Source organism: Sapajus apella, unplaced genomic scaffold (assembly GCF_009761245.1).
Source record: "Sapajus apella isolate SASKATOON/1434 unplaced genomic scaffold, GSC_monkey_1.0 scaffold14, whole genome shotgun sequence".
Lineage (NCBI taxonomy): Eukaryota > Metazoa > Chordata > Mammalia > Primates > Cebidae > Sapajus > Sapajus apella.
The window spans coordinates 5,013,659-5,033,227 of record NW_022436954.1 but is presented as its reverse complement, the minus strand read 5'-3'; the positions used below and the strand labels follow the sequence as shown (position 1 = coordinate 5,033,227).

General features: G+C 42.7%; 1 protein-coding gene and 2 long non-coding RNA genes across 4 annotated transcripts in view; 2 read left to right on the top strand and 1 right to left on the bottom strand.

Moving 5' to 3' along the window:
• PACS1 (phosphofurin acidic cluster sorting protein 1) overlaps nucleotides 1–19,569 on the top strand; it is a 188,870-nt gene that overhangs the window by 33,741 nt on the left and 135,560 nt on the right. The window lies entirely within an intron of this gene.
• LOC116554716 lies at nucleotides 4,449–6,354 on the bottom strand. The gene is made up of 3 exons (XR_004270284.1): nucleotides 6,333–6,354; nucleotides 4,609–4,614; nucleotides 4,449–4,567 (listed from the first exon to the last, which is right to left on the bottom strand). It is a non-coding gene; the product is annotated as an uncharacterized LOC116554716 (long non-coding RNA).
• Nucleotides 16,187–18,677, top strand: LOC116554714. Its single transcript, XR_004270283.1, has 2 exons — nucleotides 16,187–17,398; nucleotides 17,708–18,677. It is a non-coding gene; the product is annotated as an uncharacterized LOC116554714 (long non-coding RNA).

The window sequence follows — 19,569 nt, the reverse complement described above, 5'->3', positions numbered from 1 at the left end:
ATCGCAGCACTTTGGGAGGCCGAGGCGGGTGGATCACGAGGTCAAGAGATCGAGACCATCCTGGTCAACATGGTGAAACCCCGTCTCTACTAAAAATACAAAAAATTAGCTGGGCATGGTGGCACGTGCCTGTAATCCCAGCTACTCAGGAGGCTGAGGCAGGAGAATTGCCTGAACCCAGGAGGCGGAGGTTGCGGTGAGCCAAGATCGCGCCATTGCACTCCAGCCTGGGTAACATGAGAGAAACTCCATCTCAAAAAAATAAAAAAAATAAATAAAACAAAATACAAAATATTTGACCCTTTCAGAAGCTTACTCCTTAAGGGAATACTGCCTCCCAGGTTTAGCAGATAGGAAGATGAAGTACCTGTTCTCATTTCGTTCAAAGTGAAACCCGTACACTGTTCAGTGGTTTATGAGTCTATGTGAAATGATTCCCTGTGGACAACACCCTCCACCAGTTGACCACCTACTACTTCCTCCCTGTTCACTCCCTTGCAGCCACAGAGGCTTCTTTGCTCTTTCCTGAAAATGTCAGTTATGATCTGCCTTGGTCTCTGCACTGCCTCTGCCAGATAGACTCATGGTTCGTTTTCACTCCTTCTCAAAGTGTTTGCTCATGTGTCACCATCCCAATGAGGCCTGTCTGTGCTCCCCTTCCCCCACATTATTCCTGCTTCCCTTTCTCCATATCACTTGTCAGCTGCTAACACACTATATCCTTTTCTTGTATACTATGTTGATTGTTTACTGTCTCCCTGTTTCCAACCAGAATGAAAGCTCCATGAAAGCCATGATTTTTTTTTTTTTTTTTTTTTTTGGAGGGGGGGTTTCACTCATGTTACCCAGGCTGGAGTGCAATGGCGCGATCTCGGCTCACCGCAACCTCCGCCTCCTGGGTTCAGGCAATTCTCCTGCCTCAGCCTCCTGAGTAGCTGGGATTACAGGCACGCACCACCATGCCCAGCTGATATTTTGTATTTTTAGTAGAGACGGGGTTTCACCATGTTGACCAGGATGGTCTCGATCTCTTGACCTCGTGATCCACCCACCTCGGCCTCCCAAAGTGCTGGGATTACAGGCTTGAGCCACCGCGCCCAGTCTGAAAGCCATGATTTTTATTGATTTTGTTCACTGTTTGATCTCCAGTGGTTAGATTTGGGTCAACCACATAGTATGTGTTTGGTAAGTGTTTATTGAATGAATTAGATGGCTGGGACACTGAGTTTCACCTTCTGCTTGGAATTCTTTTACTTATGTGATTGTTACTACTATACCACATTGGCCAGGGATGCTCTGTTCCCCCTTTAATGAGCAAGGATGAAAAAGCATCATCTCTTGGTTCTTCCTCAGCATAACTGAGATAGGATGGAGAGTTCAAGAAAATGTTTTGAGTACTAAGAACAGTAGAGAAACCAGCATAGAGAATGCAACAAGTATTACAACAGTCTGGCTTAATCGTGTTTCACTCTTGGATCTGCCATATCTAGCTTGCTCTCATATTTTGCAGGCCCCATCCTAATCTATCCACTTAGGAGAAGTCAAATTCCAGCTTCATAGGACTAGTCCTGACCTTGCCTTGATGCCCTGCATGTGGCACCATCTCATCATCTGCTACTAAGGGGCTCCCTTTTGTACATCATGACAGGTGCCAACTAGGCCAAGAGAACCCAACAAGGCCCATTTTCTAGTTTGAGTGTTGTGTTAGTCTGCATGGGCCACCATAACAAAATGCCACAGAATGACTTAAACAACAAACATTTTCTCACAGTTCTGGAGATTGGAAGTCCAAGATCAAGATGCCAGCAGGGGTTGGTTTCTGGTGAGGCCTTTCTTCTTGGCTGCAGTCGGGTGCATTCTAGCTGTGTCTTCATGTGGCCTTTCCTGTGTGCACAGAGAGCATACCTAAGCCCTTGTGTCTTCCTTTAATAAGGACACCAGCCCTGTCAGATTAGGTTCCCACTCTTCTGACCTCATTTAACCATATTACATCTTTAGGGCACTATCTCCAAATACAGTCACTTTGGGGATTAGGGCTTCAAAGTAGGAATTTGGGACCAGGTATAGTGGCTCATACCTGCAATCCCAGAGCTTTGAGAGGCCAAGGTGGGAGGATCACTTGAGGCCAGGAGTTTGAAAACAGTGTGGACATCATAGCAGGTTCCCCCCATCTCTACAAAATGTTTTTTAAAAATTAGCTGGCAGCCTGGGTAGTAAGATCTCATCTCTACAAAAAAAAACCAAAAAATTAGCCAGACAGGGTGGTATGCACCTGTAGTTCAAGCTTCTTGGGAGGCTGAAGTGGGAGGATCACTAGAGGCTGGGTAATTGAGGCTGCAATGAGCCATGATTGTGCCAGTGCACTCCAGCCTAGGTGACAGACAGAGGCCTTTTCTCAAAAAGAAAGAGAGGAGAGAGAAAGAAAGAAAAGAGAGAGAAAAAAAGAGTGAAAGAGGAAAAGAAGAAAAAAAAGAGACAAGAAAGAAAGGATTAGCTGGATGTGGTGATGTGTCTGTAGTCCTAGCTACTGGGGGCTGAGGCAGGAGGATTGTTTGAGCCCAAAAATTCAAGGCTGCAATGAGCTATATTTGTGCCACTGTACTCCAGCCTAGATGACAGAGCAGCAAGACCCTGTCTCTAAAAACAAAACAAAACTAAGAATTTTAGGATGCTACAATTCAGTCCATAACAAGTATTACCTCTTTGACTGGAACAAATAACCTTGTGCTTCAGATACAATATCTGACACATACAATATCTATGGCCTTCATTCACTTTTTAAACTAGCACTTATTGAAGACAAAACTATGTGCCAAGTTTTCTGCCCGGGGATAGCCTGTACCCTTTACCAGTAGAGGAGACAGAGCCAATTTCAGAGAAGGGTGGTGAGTACCTGGTGATGGATGGATGTGTCAGGAAAAGTTTCATTGAGAAGGTTGCATATGGCCAGGTGAGCTGGCTCACGCATGTGATCCCAGCAGTTTGGGAGGTTGAGGTGGATCACTAAAGCCAAAGAGTTCAAGACCAGCATAGGCAACATAGACCCCATCTCTATTTTAACAAAAAAGAAAAGAAAAAGAGAAGGTCGCATATGTTCTTTCAGGTCTGTCAAGAAATGTGTGCATAGTTTATCATACAACAGTATATGAGTCACGTCACCATCATTATCATCATCACCCACCTTTATAGTAACAAGAAGGTAGTTCCTTCACACTCTAACCTAAGCCCTTTTTCTTTGTCTTCACCTGGCTTTAGTTCTTCTGCTACAGTTACTCCAGCCTCTCTCCCCAGTCTTTATCTTCCAGATGTTCTGCTGTGTTGTTTCAGCAGCCAGTGACTTTTCTGTTTACTGTTGATTATGAAGTGAAAATTGATTTTGATTTTTTTCTGATTTCTTAGTTTGAGTTGAACCTTTAGTTATCTCATCTCCTAGCTTTCTACAAAGGCAATTCCTGGTGTTAAGTGAAAGCTGTTCCGTTAGAGCCTACTGTTTGCAATTAATAAGTGATAAGGGAGGTTGTCAGCCAGCATTAATACTCTGTTTATGAAATTACAACTACTGATGCAGCATTTTGTGAAGTTCTAAGATATAAACAGGACAAGTGATTTGATAAGTTACAGCTCCAGAGAATTCCTTACATAGTATGCCAACGTTTCTTTTTCCCTCAACGGGATACACATAACATTAAATTAAGTTTGGCTTGGTTGCCATTTACTTTAAACGGATCTGGTGCCTGTTCTCAGATATGTTTATGAGAGTATAATTGATTTCTCTCAAAGCATTGAGATTGAGGGAGTAGCTGTATCTGACCTTAGTTTCATTGATGATTCATGGAATTGAAATAATTAAAAAGTACTCACTATGTGCCTTATTGCTTCATGACCCTTTGATGAACTACCAACACTCTTACCAAATGCCTCCTGATTTTTAAAAAATTTTTATTTTTTTAAATACATAGACAGGTTCTTACTGTGTCACCCAGGCTGGAGTATAGCGGCTTTCACAGGTGCGATTATAGCTCACTGCAGCCTTGCCCTCCTGGGTTCAAGGGATCCTCCCGCCTCAGCTTCTTCAGTAGCTGGGACCACAGGTGCCTGCCACTGCACCTAGCTAAGTGCCTCTTGATGTTAATGGCATGTCTTGTCTTCATAGGCATGTCTTGTCTTCATAGCATACTCCACAAAAACCTCAAAGCCTGATAGATACTCTCTATGATCCTTCTCTTTTCTGTAGTTTTTTTTTTTTTTGTTTTTTTGAGACAGGGTCTCACTCTGGTTGCCCAGGCTGGAGTACAGTGATGTGATCTCGGCTCACTACAGCCCCTGCCTCCTGGGTTCAAGCGATCCTCCCCCCTCAGTCTCCTGAGTACCTGGGACTACATGTGTGTGCCACCATGCCCAGCTAATTTTTGTATTTTAGTAGAGATGGGGCTTTGCCATGCTGACCAGGCTGGTCTAGAACTCCTGATCTCAAGTGATCCGCCCACCTTGGCCTCCCAAAGTGCTGGCATTACAGACGTGAGCCTGCCTCATCTAGTCCATCAGCAGGAGCTGTTGATTCTGAACCCTCCCCATCCCTCGTGTTTCCCTTGCTCTCCTGTTGTCCACGCTGCCCTGTCTTACCTGCATCACATAGTAGCCACCAGACTGATCTGTTTCACTGCTTATGCAGTTCTTCTCTACACAGCCGGAGAATGCTGTGTAGAGAAGAGTGGTCTCTTTGAAATGCAGATCTGATTGTTGCACTCACCTGCTTACTACCCTCCAATAAAACCCAGACTACTTCTGGCCTACAAGATCGTGTTAGGCTTGGCCTCTGCTGGCTCTCCAGCCTGTCTCTTCCCCACTTTGCCCGGTTTGCTGCATGCCTGCCACATGGCCTGCCTTCTGCTTGGATAGGAGAGACTCAGTCTCCTTAGAACCTTTACGCTTGCAGTTCTTTGGAATGCTTGGATCTCACAAAGTTACATGGCTGTCCCCTTGGTGTCATTCAGGTCTCACTCAGCTTGGATAGGTCTTTGCTGACTTCCCAGTTAGTCACATGCCTTTAGTCACTTTCTTAATATTTTACTTTAAACTTTTTTTTCTATAACATACCTTATCTGACATGATTTTGTTCATGTATTTTACAGGAGAGGGGTTATATCTGTCTCTTTGTGACTGAGTTCTCAGTGCCTGAACAGTTCATGACATCCAGTAGACCCTTCATATATATTTGTTGAATAAGTGACTGCTTTTCCCATTGTGCATGGGCCAGTGCCAGGGGTCTAGTTGTGGTGAAATGAGAGTACATGGGCAATGCTGAATGAGGAAATGAAAGTTATCAAAAGCCTCTGGTGCCTTGCTTATTCATAGCAGATTTGTTCGTAATAACAAAAGCTGGAAAGAACCCAAATGCCCATCAACACATGAATGAAAAAGCTGTGGCTATGATTTGGCCAAAAAAGGAATGAATACTGATACATGGTGCAATGTGGAGGAATCTTGAAAGCATTATGCTGCATGAAAGGAAGCCGTACACAGAAGAGCACATACTTAGGATTCCATTTTTATGCAATTTTAGAAAAGACATTTAATCTGTAGTAAAAGTAGCTAACCAGAGCCCAGAATGGGAGAGGATAGACTGGGATAGAACACAAAGCTTTTAGGGTTATGGAACTGTTCTGTGTTTTAAATATGGTGGTGATTACACAGGTATAAATTTGTCAGAATGTAACGAAATGTACAATTAAATCCATCCACTTTATTGTATATAAACAATTTCTCAAAGTTGAACTGGTGTTGGACATTTAAATGTACTTTGGATTTCTTTTGTTCACCTACCCACTTCTCAGGCAGATTACTTTTTTTCCCTTTTTTTTTTTTTTTGAGATGGAGTCTTGCTCTGTCGCCAAGGCTGGAGTGCAGTTGCACACTCTAGGCTCACTGCAACCTCCACCTCCCAAGTAGCTGGGATTTTACAGGCACGTGCCACCACACCTGGGTAATTTTTGTATTTTTAGTAGAGACAACATTTCAACATGTTGGCCAGGCTGATCTTCAACCCCTGACCTCGCGATCCCCCTGCCTCAGCCTCCCAAAGTGTTGGGATTACAGGAGTGAGCCACTGTGCCTGGCGATTTTCCTTTTAATTTCAAGGTCTCCAAGCTACCTGCTGACTCATCCTAGACGTACTTGCATTCCTGTTTCTGAATCAGTTCCAACATCCTTTGGGTCTCTTGTCCTCAATCACTAGTTGGCCAAACATCTTTTTTTTTTTTTTTGAGATGGAATCTTGCTTTGTCACCCAGGCTGCAGTACAGTGGTGATCTTGGTTCACTACAACCTCCGACTCCTGGGTTCAAGCAATTCTCCTGCCTCAGCCTCCTGAGTAGCTGGGATTACAGGCGATCACCACCACGCCTGGCTAACTTTTGTACTTTTAGTAGAGACTGGGTTTCACCATTTTGGCCAGGCTGGTCTTGAACTCCTGACCTTGTGATCTGCCCACCTCAGCCTCCGAAAGCTCTGGGATTACAGGCCTGAGTCACCGTGCCCAGCTGGCAAAAATATCTTTCTAACCGCAGGGTTATTGGTTATCTTCAGATTTGCTATTGAAACTTACTTACCATCAAGTCAAGTTGGGTTTCAGCATCAAAGACTAAGTACCTCCAACAGAAATATGACACTTTTACAACATAACAAGCAAGAAAATTAAAATGTGGCCTGGCGCGGTGGCTCACACCTGTAATCTCAGCACTTTGGGAGGCTGAGGTGGGCAGATCACCTGAGGTTGAGAGTTTGAGACCAGCCTGACCAACATGGAGAGACCTCATCTCTACTGAAAATATAAAATTAGCAGGGCGTGGTGACTCGCGCCTGTATTACTAGCTACTTGGGAGGCGGAGGCAGGAGAATCCCTTGAACCTGGGAGGTGGAGGTTGCGGTGAGCTGAGATCGCGCCATTGCACTCCAGCTTGGGCAACGAGAGTGAAACTGCATCTCAAAAAATTTTTTTTGCAGCACATGTAGTTTGACAGGAAGACATAAGTGTATGTTTTAAACTCTCAGTTCCTTTAGGTATGATGACTTGTGAACTTTGATCAGACTTCCTCTTCAGAAATCATATTCTTTATGTTTAGGATCCCTCCTGTTCCTGTTAATACAGTAGCTGAACTGAAAGTTGTGTTGAGATGTGGTAAACAGTTGACCATCTCATGATCAAACTCTTGCTCTGACATTAATACACTTTATTTAGTATCAAGCCTAATTTTCATCTCTTATTTTTCCTCCCTTTAGTTCACAGAATCACCCAGTCCTTTATTCCTTTATTAATACTTTATTTTACAAGCAGTATATGACCACAGCCTCAAAAAGTACTTAAGCAACACATAGGGTATGATGTGAAAGTGCCACTGAAGCTCTCTTGCATCTTCCCACCTCCCCAGACAAAAATACTATTAAGAATTCAGCACACATTCTTCCAGACCTTTTCCTAAACATTGATATAGGATGTATGTACAGATACACAGACATTGTTTACGTAAGCAGAATCACTGTGAGTTGTTCAGCTTGTAAGAATGTATCTTGGGGATATTTCTGTTTTTGTACTTTCAGGTCTATCTCATACTTTTTAATGGCTGCTTAGTATGCCGCAGAATGGAGAAAACACATTTTATTTAACTAATCCCACTAAATGGACATTTATTTCTAATTTTCTCTCTAACAGTCAAAAAATAAATTTAGAAAATGCAAATATTTTGTGTTTTTAGGGTCTTTCTAAGTTATATATTTCTACCTTTTAAAAAGCTTATTAGAGTGGGAAGTGCCTCACTGATACTGTAATGTTAGAACTACACTGCCAGCACTTTGGGAGGCTGAGGCAGGCGGATCACGAGGTCAAGAGATCGAGGCCATCCTGGCCAACATGGTGAAACCCCATCTCTACTAAAAATACAAAAATTAGCCGGTTGTGGTGGCACACACCTGTAGTCCCAACTACTCGGGAGGCTGAGGCCGGAGAATTGCTTGAACCCAGGAGGTAGAGGTTGCAGTGAGCCAAGATTGCGCCACTGCACTCCAGCCTGGCGCCTGGCGACAGAACGAGACTCTGTCTCAAAAAAAAAAAAAAAAAAAAAAGAAATACACTGAAAACCTTGTTTCAGAAGAAAGAGTTGAAAGTGAGTTAAGTTCTCTGTGACTGTGGGCTTCATTAGCATTGTGTCTCCAGGGCTTTCTCTTTAGGTGTGATTATAAACCAAAAGCACTGTAAGTGGTTACATAATTTTCTTACGATTTTTATACCCCATTAGTTCAAAAGAAGCATACATCTATAAGGATTAGAACTAGAACCCTGGGCCAGGCTTGGTGACTCACACCTGTAATCCGAGCAAGGTGGGAGGATCCCTTGCCCCCAGGAGTTAGAGACTAGCCTGGGCAACATAGGGAGACCCCATCTCTCCAAAAAAAAAAAAAAAAAAAAAAAAAAAATTATCCAGGCATGATGGCTCATGGCTGTGGCTCCAGCTACTTGGGAGGCTGTGGTGGGAAGATTGACTGAGCCTGGGAGGTCAGGGCTTCAGTGGGCTGTGATTGTGCCATTGCACTCCAGCCTGGGTAACAGTGAGACCCCATCTCAACAACAACAAAAAGAACTAGAACAGTGACCTTTGGTTGTAACATGAAATCAGCAGTTGGTTATAATGGGTGCTTTAGGTTAATATTTTCCCATGGAGCTGAAGCCAGGCATTTGTCAAAAATGTTTTTTCTCTCTCCCTTTTTCAATTTGAAATCCTGCTAATACACTAATTTCTGTGGAACTTTCTACTAGCCACTACTGGTGGCCAGCTGTTGATGGTTTATTAGCACTCAAAATATTTAAAACAAACAAGAAACCTCTCTTCACATCTCCTTGCCCTGTATATGAAGATGTGCAAATATGGAAAAGTTTGATGTTTAAGCAGAATTAGTTATATTTTAAGTAGACAGATTTGAATCTTTCAAAAACCCACATGAGGCAAATACATTTCTTCAGCTCTGCTTTTCAGCAAATAGTGAGACTGGAGAGCAGGCTGACATTTGTCTTAGCTACCCAAGAAAGACCAAAATTGCCTTCTTGTTAGATTTTGCTTGCGTGCTTAGTTATGAAACAGCCTGAGACCCTGTTTTCTTTCGTATTAACTGACCTCGGTATTAACCTCACCTTCCCTCCTCCCCTTTCATTTTTTGGTTTCTGGTTTTCCTTTCCAATTTGTTGCAAGTATGCTTAGAGCACAAAGGCATTGCAGTTGATAGAGATTATTATGTTCTCTGGCGGTTTCAGTTTTCTTGACTTTAAGCTTTCTTCCTCCTAGACAAATAATATAGGCGGCTGCCATATCTGAGAGTTTTAGATTCTTGTTAACCTTTTAATGTATTGTAATTAAGATGAATTTGAAAAGAAAACCATTTCCTCTGTTTAAGAATTGCCTTGGCAAGAAGTTGGAAATCCTAGAACCTTGTTGCAAAGGAATGTGTAACCATTTGTTATGAATGAGTCTGCTTAGGTCCAGTGAAACCTTCCTATTGTTAATGTGAAGTCAGATATCTTCAGTGAGGGAGAGACTGTCCTCTAAGGTAACACAGCTAAAGCTCCAGGGGCAAAGGGCAGAGCGAATAAGCAGGGGCCTGTGTCATGGATTTTGTTCACTGACCTGAAAGCATTTGACTGCTCATCTCATGTTGCTGCTTTGCCCTTGGTCATTAGATATTAGGTCTACTGTAGGTCAATGAGACTGTCTACAGAAGGGTTCCAGTGCCCCCCAAAAGTTGTTTGTAAATATGAAGTATTGCATATTATCTTTCCTAAGATTGTCAGAACCTAGAAGAACTGCCTTTGATTAATGTTAGAAAACAGCTTTTATGAGACATAAAGTTCATTTAATAGTTCCAAATACTTACTGAGCATCTATTCTATATCAGGCGTTTTCTAGGTTTTTGGAAATAGAGTGGTGAACAAAATAGATGAACATCTCTGCCTTCATAGAATTTATATTCTAGCTGGGCACAGTGGCTCATGTCTGTAATCCCAGCACTTTGGGAGGCTGAGGCAGGAAGATTACTTGAGCTCAGAAGTTGGAGACTAGCCTGGGCAATATGGTGAAATCCCATCTCTACCAAAAATACAAAATATTAGCATGGTGGTGAGTATCTGTGGTCCCAGCTATTCATAAGACTGAGGTGAGAGGATCACTTGAGCCTGGAAGGCAGAGGTTATAGTGAGCTGAGATTGCACCACTGCACTCTAGCCTTGGTGACAGAGAGAGACTCCATCTTGGAAAAAAAAACCTAGATTCTAGTTGGGGAGACATATACTAAGTAAGATAACACAAAGGGCATTATATAGTGTATTCGGTGGGGACAAATGCTGGGCAGAAAAAAAATAAACAGAGGAAGAAGACAGGAAGTGTCAGGAGTAGTACTGTGGCTTAATTATTATTATAAATTGTTTCTTTTTGAAAACTATATGTATTATTTTTGCATTAAAAGCATTGCTCTGAGAAGGGGTCCTCTGACTTCTCCAGAACGCCAAAGGGATCCTGGCATTGAAAAGGTTAAGGAGGCTGGGTGCAGTGGCTCACACCTGTAATCCCAGCGCTTAGGGAGGCCGAGGTGGGTGGATCACCTGAGGTCAGGAGTTTGAAGCCAACCTGGTCAACATGGTAAAATCCTGTTTCTACTAAAAATATAAAAATTAGTCAGGCATGGTGGCAGGTGCCTGTAATCCCCGAGACTCGGGAGGCTGAAGCAGGAGAATTGCTTGAATCCCAGAGGGGCAGGTTGCAGGGAGCAGAGATCATACTCCAACCTGTGCAACAAGAGGGAAACCCTATCTCAAAAAAAAAAAAAAAAAGGAAAGGAAAGGTTAAGGACCCTGCATTAGAGTTAGAAGACCAGCCCTCAACTTGTGATTAAAAGATGTTGTTTCCTCTTTGATGCTTTATGTGATAATGATGACTTTCCACGTACCTCCCTATTATGTCTGGTAATTGTGGCTTTAAATCATTTGAAGCTGTCATTCACTGTTGAGACTAGTGTTTGTAGGATGTTTTTTCCATTTAGGTTCCGCAGAACCCCAGGGTACTCTGAAGCTTTTTTGGCACATGTGGGGTCATTTTAAACTTAAGTTTGGATTATTCTCATCTGTGTTAGCCTAAACAAGTAATCAGATGCCTGGCTTTGAAGGAGGTAGAAGTAAAGAGAATAGACTAAGGGGTTGGTGCATACTTATGGAACATAAACAGCATAGATTGTTAACAGATGCTAAACACAGGTGAACCACTGATTTAACCTGTTTTATGTGTATGTCATTGAGCCACTATCAAGACCTTGAGCCTCTCCCTAGTGTCTGTTTAAAGATAATTTCTAGCCAGGTGCTGGGTGCTATGGGTAACGCCTACGATCACAGTACTTTGGGAGTCTGAGGTGGTAGGATTGCTTGAGCCCTGGAGTTCAAGACCAGCCTGAGCAAAATAAGGAGACCTTGTCTCTGCAAAAAATGAAAATTCAGCCAGGTGTGGTTGTGTGCGCTGGTAGTCCCAGCTCCTTGGGAGGCTGAGGTGGGAAGATCACTTGAGCCTGGAAAGTCAAGGCTGCAGTGAGCCTTGACTGTACCATTGTATTCCTGCCTGAATGATAGAGTGAGACCTTGTCTCTGAAAAAATAAAAATAAAAAGGATATTTTCAGGCCAGGCACAGTAGCTCACACCTGTAATCCCAGCACTTTGGGAGGCTGAGGTGGGCCAATCACCTGAGCTCAGGAGTTTGAGACCAGCCTGGGCTTGGGCCAACATGGTGAAACCCCATCTCTATGAAAAAAAAAAAAAAAGAAAAAAATATATATATTCTGAGCTTATTTTCTCATTATTTCCTTCTCTCCCTTCCCAGATATTTTTTAGAGCATCTGTGTCAGCTAGGAATACAGAAACTAAAAAACAAAAATGTTGCTTGCTCTCCTGATTGGGGAGATACAGATAATTGAATAATCAACTACAACATGTTATGTATGGTAAGTGCTAAGATAGAGGTAGGCTCAAGTGTCAGGGAGGCTCAACATAGAAGTGGGAGGCCTGAGCTGAGTGGGAGTGGGGGGTGGCCCAAGAAGGCATCCTGAACCAGTGGCACCAGAATGGATGAGGGAGAGGCCACCTGCTCCCTGCTTGTCCTCTGCTCTCTTCTGACTGGTAGTGTTAATACTTTTTTGGTTTAATGCAGGATCACCAGACTCTGGGGCCTACCACCTGTTTTTGTGTAGCCCATAAGATATACCTTTCTAAGTACTACAGCTGAAAAACATCAGAATAATAATAATATTTCATGACATGTGAAAATTATATGAAATTCAAATTTCTGTCTATAAACCTCATTGGAACACAGCCATGCTCATTCGTTTGTGTATGCTCTGTGGCTGTTCTCCCTACAGTGGTAGAATTGAACAGTTGCATCAGAGACCTTATGGAATGCAAGGCCTGAAATATTTAGGCCCTTTACAGAGAAAGCTTGCTGACTCCAGTTTTAATGCTTTAACTGCCCTACTGAGAGGCAGGAGGCTGAAAAAATGATGATAGTCAAAAGGAATGCATGAAATCCTGTTATCTTCTGTTAGCTGGTAGCAAGTAGTACGCAGGATATATTTGAGACATCTCTTTTCCTATCTCCCACGAAAGCATAATTCAGGCACATCTCAGTGCAGAGGCACAGGCATTTGCCTCATTCTTGTTGTGTCCGTTTTGAATTGAATTAGGGGAATATTTTAATATCTCTCAAAAAGAGGGTATCTGGTATGAGTCAGAATGATTACAGAACATGCTTTTCTGGAGAATAGGAAATATGGGATCCACTCCTGGTATGCTGTTAGCTGAAGGACATCAGAACTGTCCTGTAACCTCCTTGCAGGTCTCTAAATGGTGGGATTGTTTGGTGAGTACACTAGAACATCTCTAGACAGCCTTCAGCTCAGTAGAGACAGTGCTGTACGGTGGGAGGAGTGACCTGGGCATGAATCCTTGTTCTGTCGCGTTCTGCCCAGAAGACCTTGAGCAGCTTATCTAAATGCTATGTGCCTTTGTTAGCTCGTCTGAAAATGTGCCTGTAATCCCAGCACTTTGGGAGGCTGAGGTGGGCGAATTACAAGGTCAGGAATTCGAGACCAACCTGACTAACATGGTGAAACCCCATCTCTACTAAAAATACAAAAATTAGCCAGGCGTGGTGGCAGATTCCTATAATCCCAGCTATTCAGGAGGCTGAGGCAGGAGAATTGCTTGAACCTGGGAGTTGGAGGTTGCAATGAGCCAAGATCGTGCCATTGCACTCCAGCCTGGGCAACAGAGCGAGACTCTGTCAAAAAACAAAAACAAAACAAAACAAAAAACCTTTTGGTACTAATAGGTATTTAATCTACTATAACTGTGAAAACTATGTCTGTGAATGCTTTTTTTTTCCCCCCCGCCAGCTCTGTCTGCTGAAACTCCTTACTTTTATTCTCCTAACTTACTTATCCTTCAGAGCCCAGTTCAGGGGATGTCTTCATGAAGTCCCCCTCGCCCCAGCTCTGTGCTTCCATAGGACCCATGCCCACCTCTCTCTGCTTCCCACTGTGTACAGGTCCTACCTCCTCATTTTATTATGCTTTACTTTATTGTGCTTCACAGATGCTGCATTTTTTACAGATTGAAGATTTGTGGCAACCCTACATCAAGTAAGTCTGTCAGCACCACTTTTCCAACAGCGTGTGCACGCTTTGTATCTCTGTGTCATATTTTGGTAATTCATGCAGTATTTCAAATTTTTTTATTATCATATTGGTTATAGTGATCAGTGATCTTTGATGCTGCTATTGTTATTGCTTGGGATGCCATGAACCCCAAGCAATTAAGTATCCGTATGAGACGGTAAACTTAATTGATAATGTTCGTGTGTGCTCTGATTCCTCCACCAACCGGCCGTTCCCACATCTTTCTTCCTCTCCTCAGGTCTCCCCTACTTCATGAGATATAATATTGAAATTGGACCAATTAATAAACCTATAATGGCTTTTAAATGTTCAAGTGAAAGGAAGAGTTACATGTGTCTCCCTTTAAATCAAAAACTAGGAATGATTAAGCTTAGTAAGGAAGGAAGATTGAAAGCCAAGACAAGCCAAAAGCCAGCCCTCTTGCAACAGTTAACCAAGTTGTGAATGTAAAAGAGAAGTTCCTAAAGGAAATTAAAAGTGCTACTCCAGTGAATGTCGGAATGCTAAGAAAGCAAAACAGCCTTATTGCTGATGTGGAGAAAGTTTCAGTGATCTGAATAGAAGATCAAACCAGCCACGACATTCCCTTAAGCCAAAGCTTGATTCAATGCAAGATCCTGACTCTCTTCAATTTTATGAAGGCTCAGAGAAGGCTGCAGTGTTTGAAGAGAAAAAACTTTGAAAAATGCTTTTCAAAGTTTGAAGCTAGCAGAGGTTGATTCATGAGTTTTAAGGAAAAAAGCAACATAAAAATGCAAGGTGAAGTAGCAAGTGCTGATGCAGAAGCTGTAGCAAGTTATCCAGAAGATCTAGCTGTGGTAGCTAGATGATGGAATGAAGGTGGCTACACTAAACAACAGATTTTCAATGGAGATGAAACAGTGTTGGAAGAAGGTCCCATTTAGGACCTTTATAGCTAAAGAGGAGAAGTCAGTGTCTGGCTTCAAAACTTCAAAGGACAGGCTGACTCTCTTGTTAGTGGTGAATGAATGCAGCTGGTGACTTTAAGTTGAAGCCAATGCTCATTGACCATTCTAAGAGTCCTAGAGCCCTTAAAAATTATGCTCAGTCTACTCTGCCTGTGCTCTATAAATGGAATAAAAAAGCCTGGATGACAGCATATCTGTTTAGAGCATGATTTACTGAATATTCTAAGCTCACTCTTGAGACCTGCTCAGAAGAAAAGATTCCTTTCAAAATATTACTCTTCATTGACAGGGGAAGGGATGGGAGGTGGGTGAGGGATAAAAGACTACAATTTGGGTACAGTATATACTACTCGGGTGATAGGTACACCAAAATCTCAGAAATCATCGCTAAAGACCTTGATGTAACCAAGCATCACCTGTTCCCCAAAAACCTATGGAAATAAAAAATTAAAATACTGTAGCATGTAACTAATGCATACATCAAATCTTATTGCAATTAAATTTCTATTTTTAGCATGATTTGCTGCAATGAAGTTCTAGTATTTGAAATATTTTGAGCCATTAGCTTGATGTTTAATGGAATTTGATCCCATAGTAAAGAAAATATAAACCAAATAAGCCAAAAGGATCTTAGAAGTAATTTTATTTCATCCTCTATTTTGAAGATGCTCTGGATGCAGAGTGATTTTCCAGGGTCAGACAGCGAAGTCACGTTACATAATTCAAAGTGTATGAAAATATACGTTACTCACAGATTCAAACAGAGTTACCATGGGTGTCTTTTGCCTCTAGTCTTACTCTAACCAGTGTCTAACTGTGCCTTTGTAGGTAAAACAAAGTAGAAAACTGGGATACATTAGGTATTCAAGTAACTGAAGATAATTAGTCCTGTTTAAACTATCTAGGCAGGCCCATCATGGTGGCTCATGCCTGTAATCCCAGCACTTTGGGAGGCCAGGGCGGGCATATCACTTGATGTCAGGAGTTTGAGACTAGCCTGGCCAGCATGGTGAAAACTCATCTCTACTAAAAATACAAAAATTAGTCATGCATGGTGGTGCATGCCTGTAATCCTAGGTACTCGGGAGGCTGAGGCAGGAGAATTGCTTGAACCCAAGGAGCGAAGGTGCAAATGAGCTGAGATTATACCACTGCACTGCAGCCTGAGTGACAGAGCAAGACTCTGCCTCAAAAAAAATTTGGAGGCCGGGCGCGGTGGCTCAAGCCTGTAATCCCAGCACTTTGGGAGGCCGAGGCGGGTGGATCACAAGGTCAAGAGATCGAGACCATCCTGGTCAACATGGTGAAACCCCGTCTCTACTAAAAATACAAAAAATTAGCTGGGCATGGTGGCACGTGCCTGTAATCCCAGCTACTCAGGAGGCTGAGGCAGGAGAATTGCCTGAACCCAGGAGACGGAGGTTGCGGTGAGCCGAGATCGCGCCATTGCACTCCAGCCTGGGTAACAAGAGCGAAACTCCGTCTCAAAAAAAAAAAAAAAAAAAAATTTGGGCAACTTTCATACTTATTTTTCAGGTATTTGCTTCAGTAGTCCACTTTATGTGTTAGTAGTGTTTGACGTTACTTGTGGGATTTTGCTCTCGTGCTCTATTTTCTGATTTCTATCACCAGTGGCTTCATAGTTGTATACAGTAATTTCTGGTTAGAGACAGAGGCAGTGGCCTGCTGGATAACACACCAGACGGAAAGTCAGAGTTCCTTGTTTGGGACTTTACTTTGCTCTTGACTTCCAGTAATCAGGGTGTTTCTTTGTTCTGAAACATGCTTGTATTAGTCACAGCCAGGTTCACAACTGGCAGGTAATCCCTGAACAAGTAAATCCCAGTGGAACCAGAAAACTGGGTCTTGTTTTCCTTAATCGGAGCCTGACTTAGAATCAGCTATTGAACTGGAAAAAAAAAAGTATTAGCCATTAGAAAAAGAATTTAAATTACTGGTCTCTCCATATTTAGAATTTCTTGCAATCATTTCCACTGTATGTAACACTGAAATCCTTTGTGGTTGTCTGCTGCAAAAATGAATCTTTGACCCAGCAACTTTAAATGCTTTTGACACCATTGGGAATTTTGAGAATTCTTAATTTAATCTGTACTTGTCCTGGGTGGGGGCGGGGATGAGGAAGAAGTGCATTGGCAGTTATGCTGTCTGTAAGCAGAGGCTTGTGCTTCTGGAACTTATGTTTACCAGGGAATGATTATTAGCATAATAAGTATGATATTCTAGCTTTTATTTCTGGAGGTTGTAAAGAGCCAGCCAAGCAGAGAGAAGAGTGGGAGGTGACTGGCAGCAAGGGTCTTGTGGCTGCTATTAGTGCAACACTGCTGCAGGTGGAGGAACGTTTTATCAAAGTGGGAAGAAGAGGAGGCCTTCTCTGTGGATGACTGACTTCCCTGCATGCCTCCTCTTTACAGGCCTGCAGTGGCCTTAGGATGCAAATAACTTTCTTTTCTTTCTCATCCCAAGCCTATCACAGATTCTTCCTCTTTAACTGATTCTTGTTTTCTTAGTAATTATTTATCTGTCAAGCAGGGACTTGTCCTGACAAGGAGAACAGGAAGATCACTTGACCAGGCCCTCTGGTTCCTGTCTACACAATGCCTGTAGTCCCTTCTCTCAAAGACTGAGTGTTTAGACTCACATGTCTCCCCGAAGGGAAGGAGGAGTCATTAAAGTAGAAACACACTTAAGTCAACAGGTTGGCCGGGCGCGGTGGCTCAAGCCTGTAATCCCAGCACTGTGGGAGGCCGAGGCGGGCGGATCACGAGGTCAAGAGATCGAGACCATCCTGGTCAACATGGTGAAACCCCGTCTCTACTAAAAATACAAAAAATTAGCTGGGCATGGTGGCGCGTGCCTGTAATCCCAGCTACTCAGGAGGCTGGGGCAGGAGAATTGCCTGAACCCGGGAGGCGGAGGTTGCGGTGAGCCGAGATCACGCCATTGCACTCCACCCTGGGTAACAAGAGCGAAACTCCGTCTCAAACAAAAAAAAAAAAGTCAACAGGTTTTCTGAACCCCCAGTGAATTTTGAGTTCTCAGTGCAACCTTCCCCTGCTTCACTCTTCCTGTTTCTTCTCTGTGCCCTTGTTTTCCGGTTGGGAAAGTGGAAAAGATCCTGGCTGTGAAGGAGAGTGAGTGGAGAAGAACCCATGGGCCCGACTGCATCAAGGGCCTTCCCTCAGTGGAGAGCAGAGAACCGCCTGGTCCTCCTCACTCAACGCGTGCTGTCTGTGTGCAAGACGCTTATGGGTAATGTTGAAGGGGTGTAGTAAAAAGGCTTCTCTGTGTAATTGGGGACTAGAACATGCCCAAAACGACGAGTGCATCAGGGTACGTTCAGTGTATAACTTAAAGTGACAGGCATAGGATGGTGGGCAGAACCATGATGTATTTCAGACAGCGACTCAAGGACTGCTTGTCTCTTCATAGGAACAGCATAGTCCAAAAATGGGGGTTGATATCCTGTGACACTTTTCTAGATTAAATGATCCTAATATTATACAGTAAGTGCTTTTATTTTTAGTTACTTGAGGAAAAAGATGGTATTTTTCAAAAAGTGAGACAGGAAAAGGAATATGGGACATTATATGTATCTCCTGGTATGTATGTGTGTGCGCTACTACCTATAAAGCAGCCTTGCTGCTGAAGTACATCCCGAGTTACATAAAACATCTAGATCTTACTGCGTATTTATAGGAAATAAGAGGGATGGAGAAACATTGTAAATGGCTTTTTGGGAATAGAATCCGCAAATTCCGAACAGCATTATAGGATAAACAGACCAGTTTTTTCAACAAATAAATCATAAGGGGAAAGGTGAGAAAAAAGCCCCTATAGATAAAAAGAGATTGAAAAGATGAATGACCAATAGTCATATATGATTGATTCAGACGAAATGAAGAAAATGTAAGGCAGTCTGGGAAATGTGGACACTGATTATTTGACAGTGTTAATAGAATTAAGAAATTTATTTTATAAAACAAAAAAAGGCAAATTTATTTTATATTGAATATTGACAATAAATAATTAAATTTTAAAAATTTGCTGTTAAGTGTGAAAATTGTGGATACATTTTAAAAAAATACCCTTTAAACAGACATATACATTAAATAGTTACATATGAAAAGAAATGCTGTCTGTGATTTGCTTCAGAATAACCCAGGCAAGGGAGTAGGTGGGAGAATCGCTGACACAGGATTGGTTATGCATTAAACATTGTTGAAGCTGGGTGTTGGATAAACTAGCCTCATCCTACTGTTCTGCTGTGCATATGTTTGAAAAATTTCCAAATATAGAGTTAATTTTTTTTTTAATTTAACAAGTGAATGAGGGCTGGACATGGCGGCTTATGCCTGTAGTCCCCAGCACTTTGGGAAGCTGAGGCAGGTGGATCACCTGAGCCTCCCCTCAGCAGAGAACCGCCTGGTCCTCCTCACTCACCACTTGCTGTCTGTGTGCAGGGCACTCATGGGAGATGTTGAAGAGGTGTAAGAAACCTTCTTCTCTGTGTTTGAGGAGTTCTGTCCTCTCAGGAGTTTGAGGCCAGCCTGGTCAACATGGGGAAACCCCACCTTACTAAAAATACAAAAATTAGCCAGGCATAGTGCGCACGCCTATAGAGGCTGAGGCAGGAGAATCACTTGAACTTGGGAGGCGGAGGTTGCTGGGAGCCAAGATTGCATCATTGCAATCCAGCCTGGGCAACAGAGTGGGACTTATCTCAAAAGAAAAAAAAATAAGTGAGTGAGATATCTTGACAAAAGGTGGAGTAGTGGTTGCCTGGAGCCAAGGTAAAGGGGCACCGTGGCTGCAGAGGGGTACGAGGGATCTTTTGGGTTGATGGGAATGATCTGTGTCTTGGCAGTG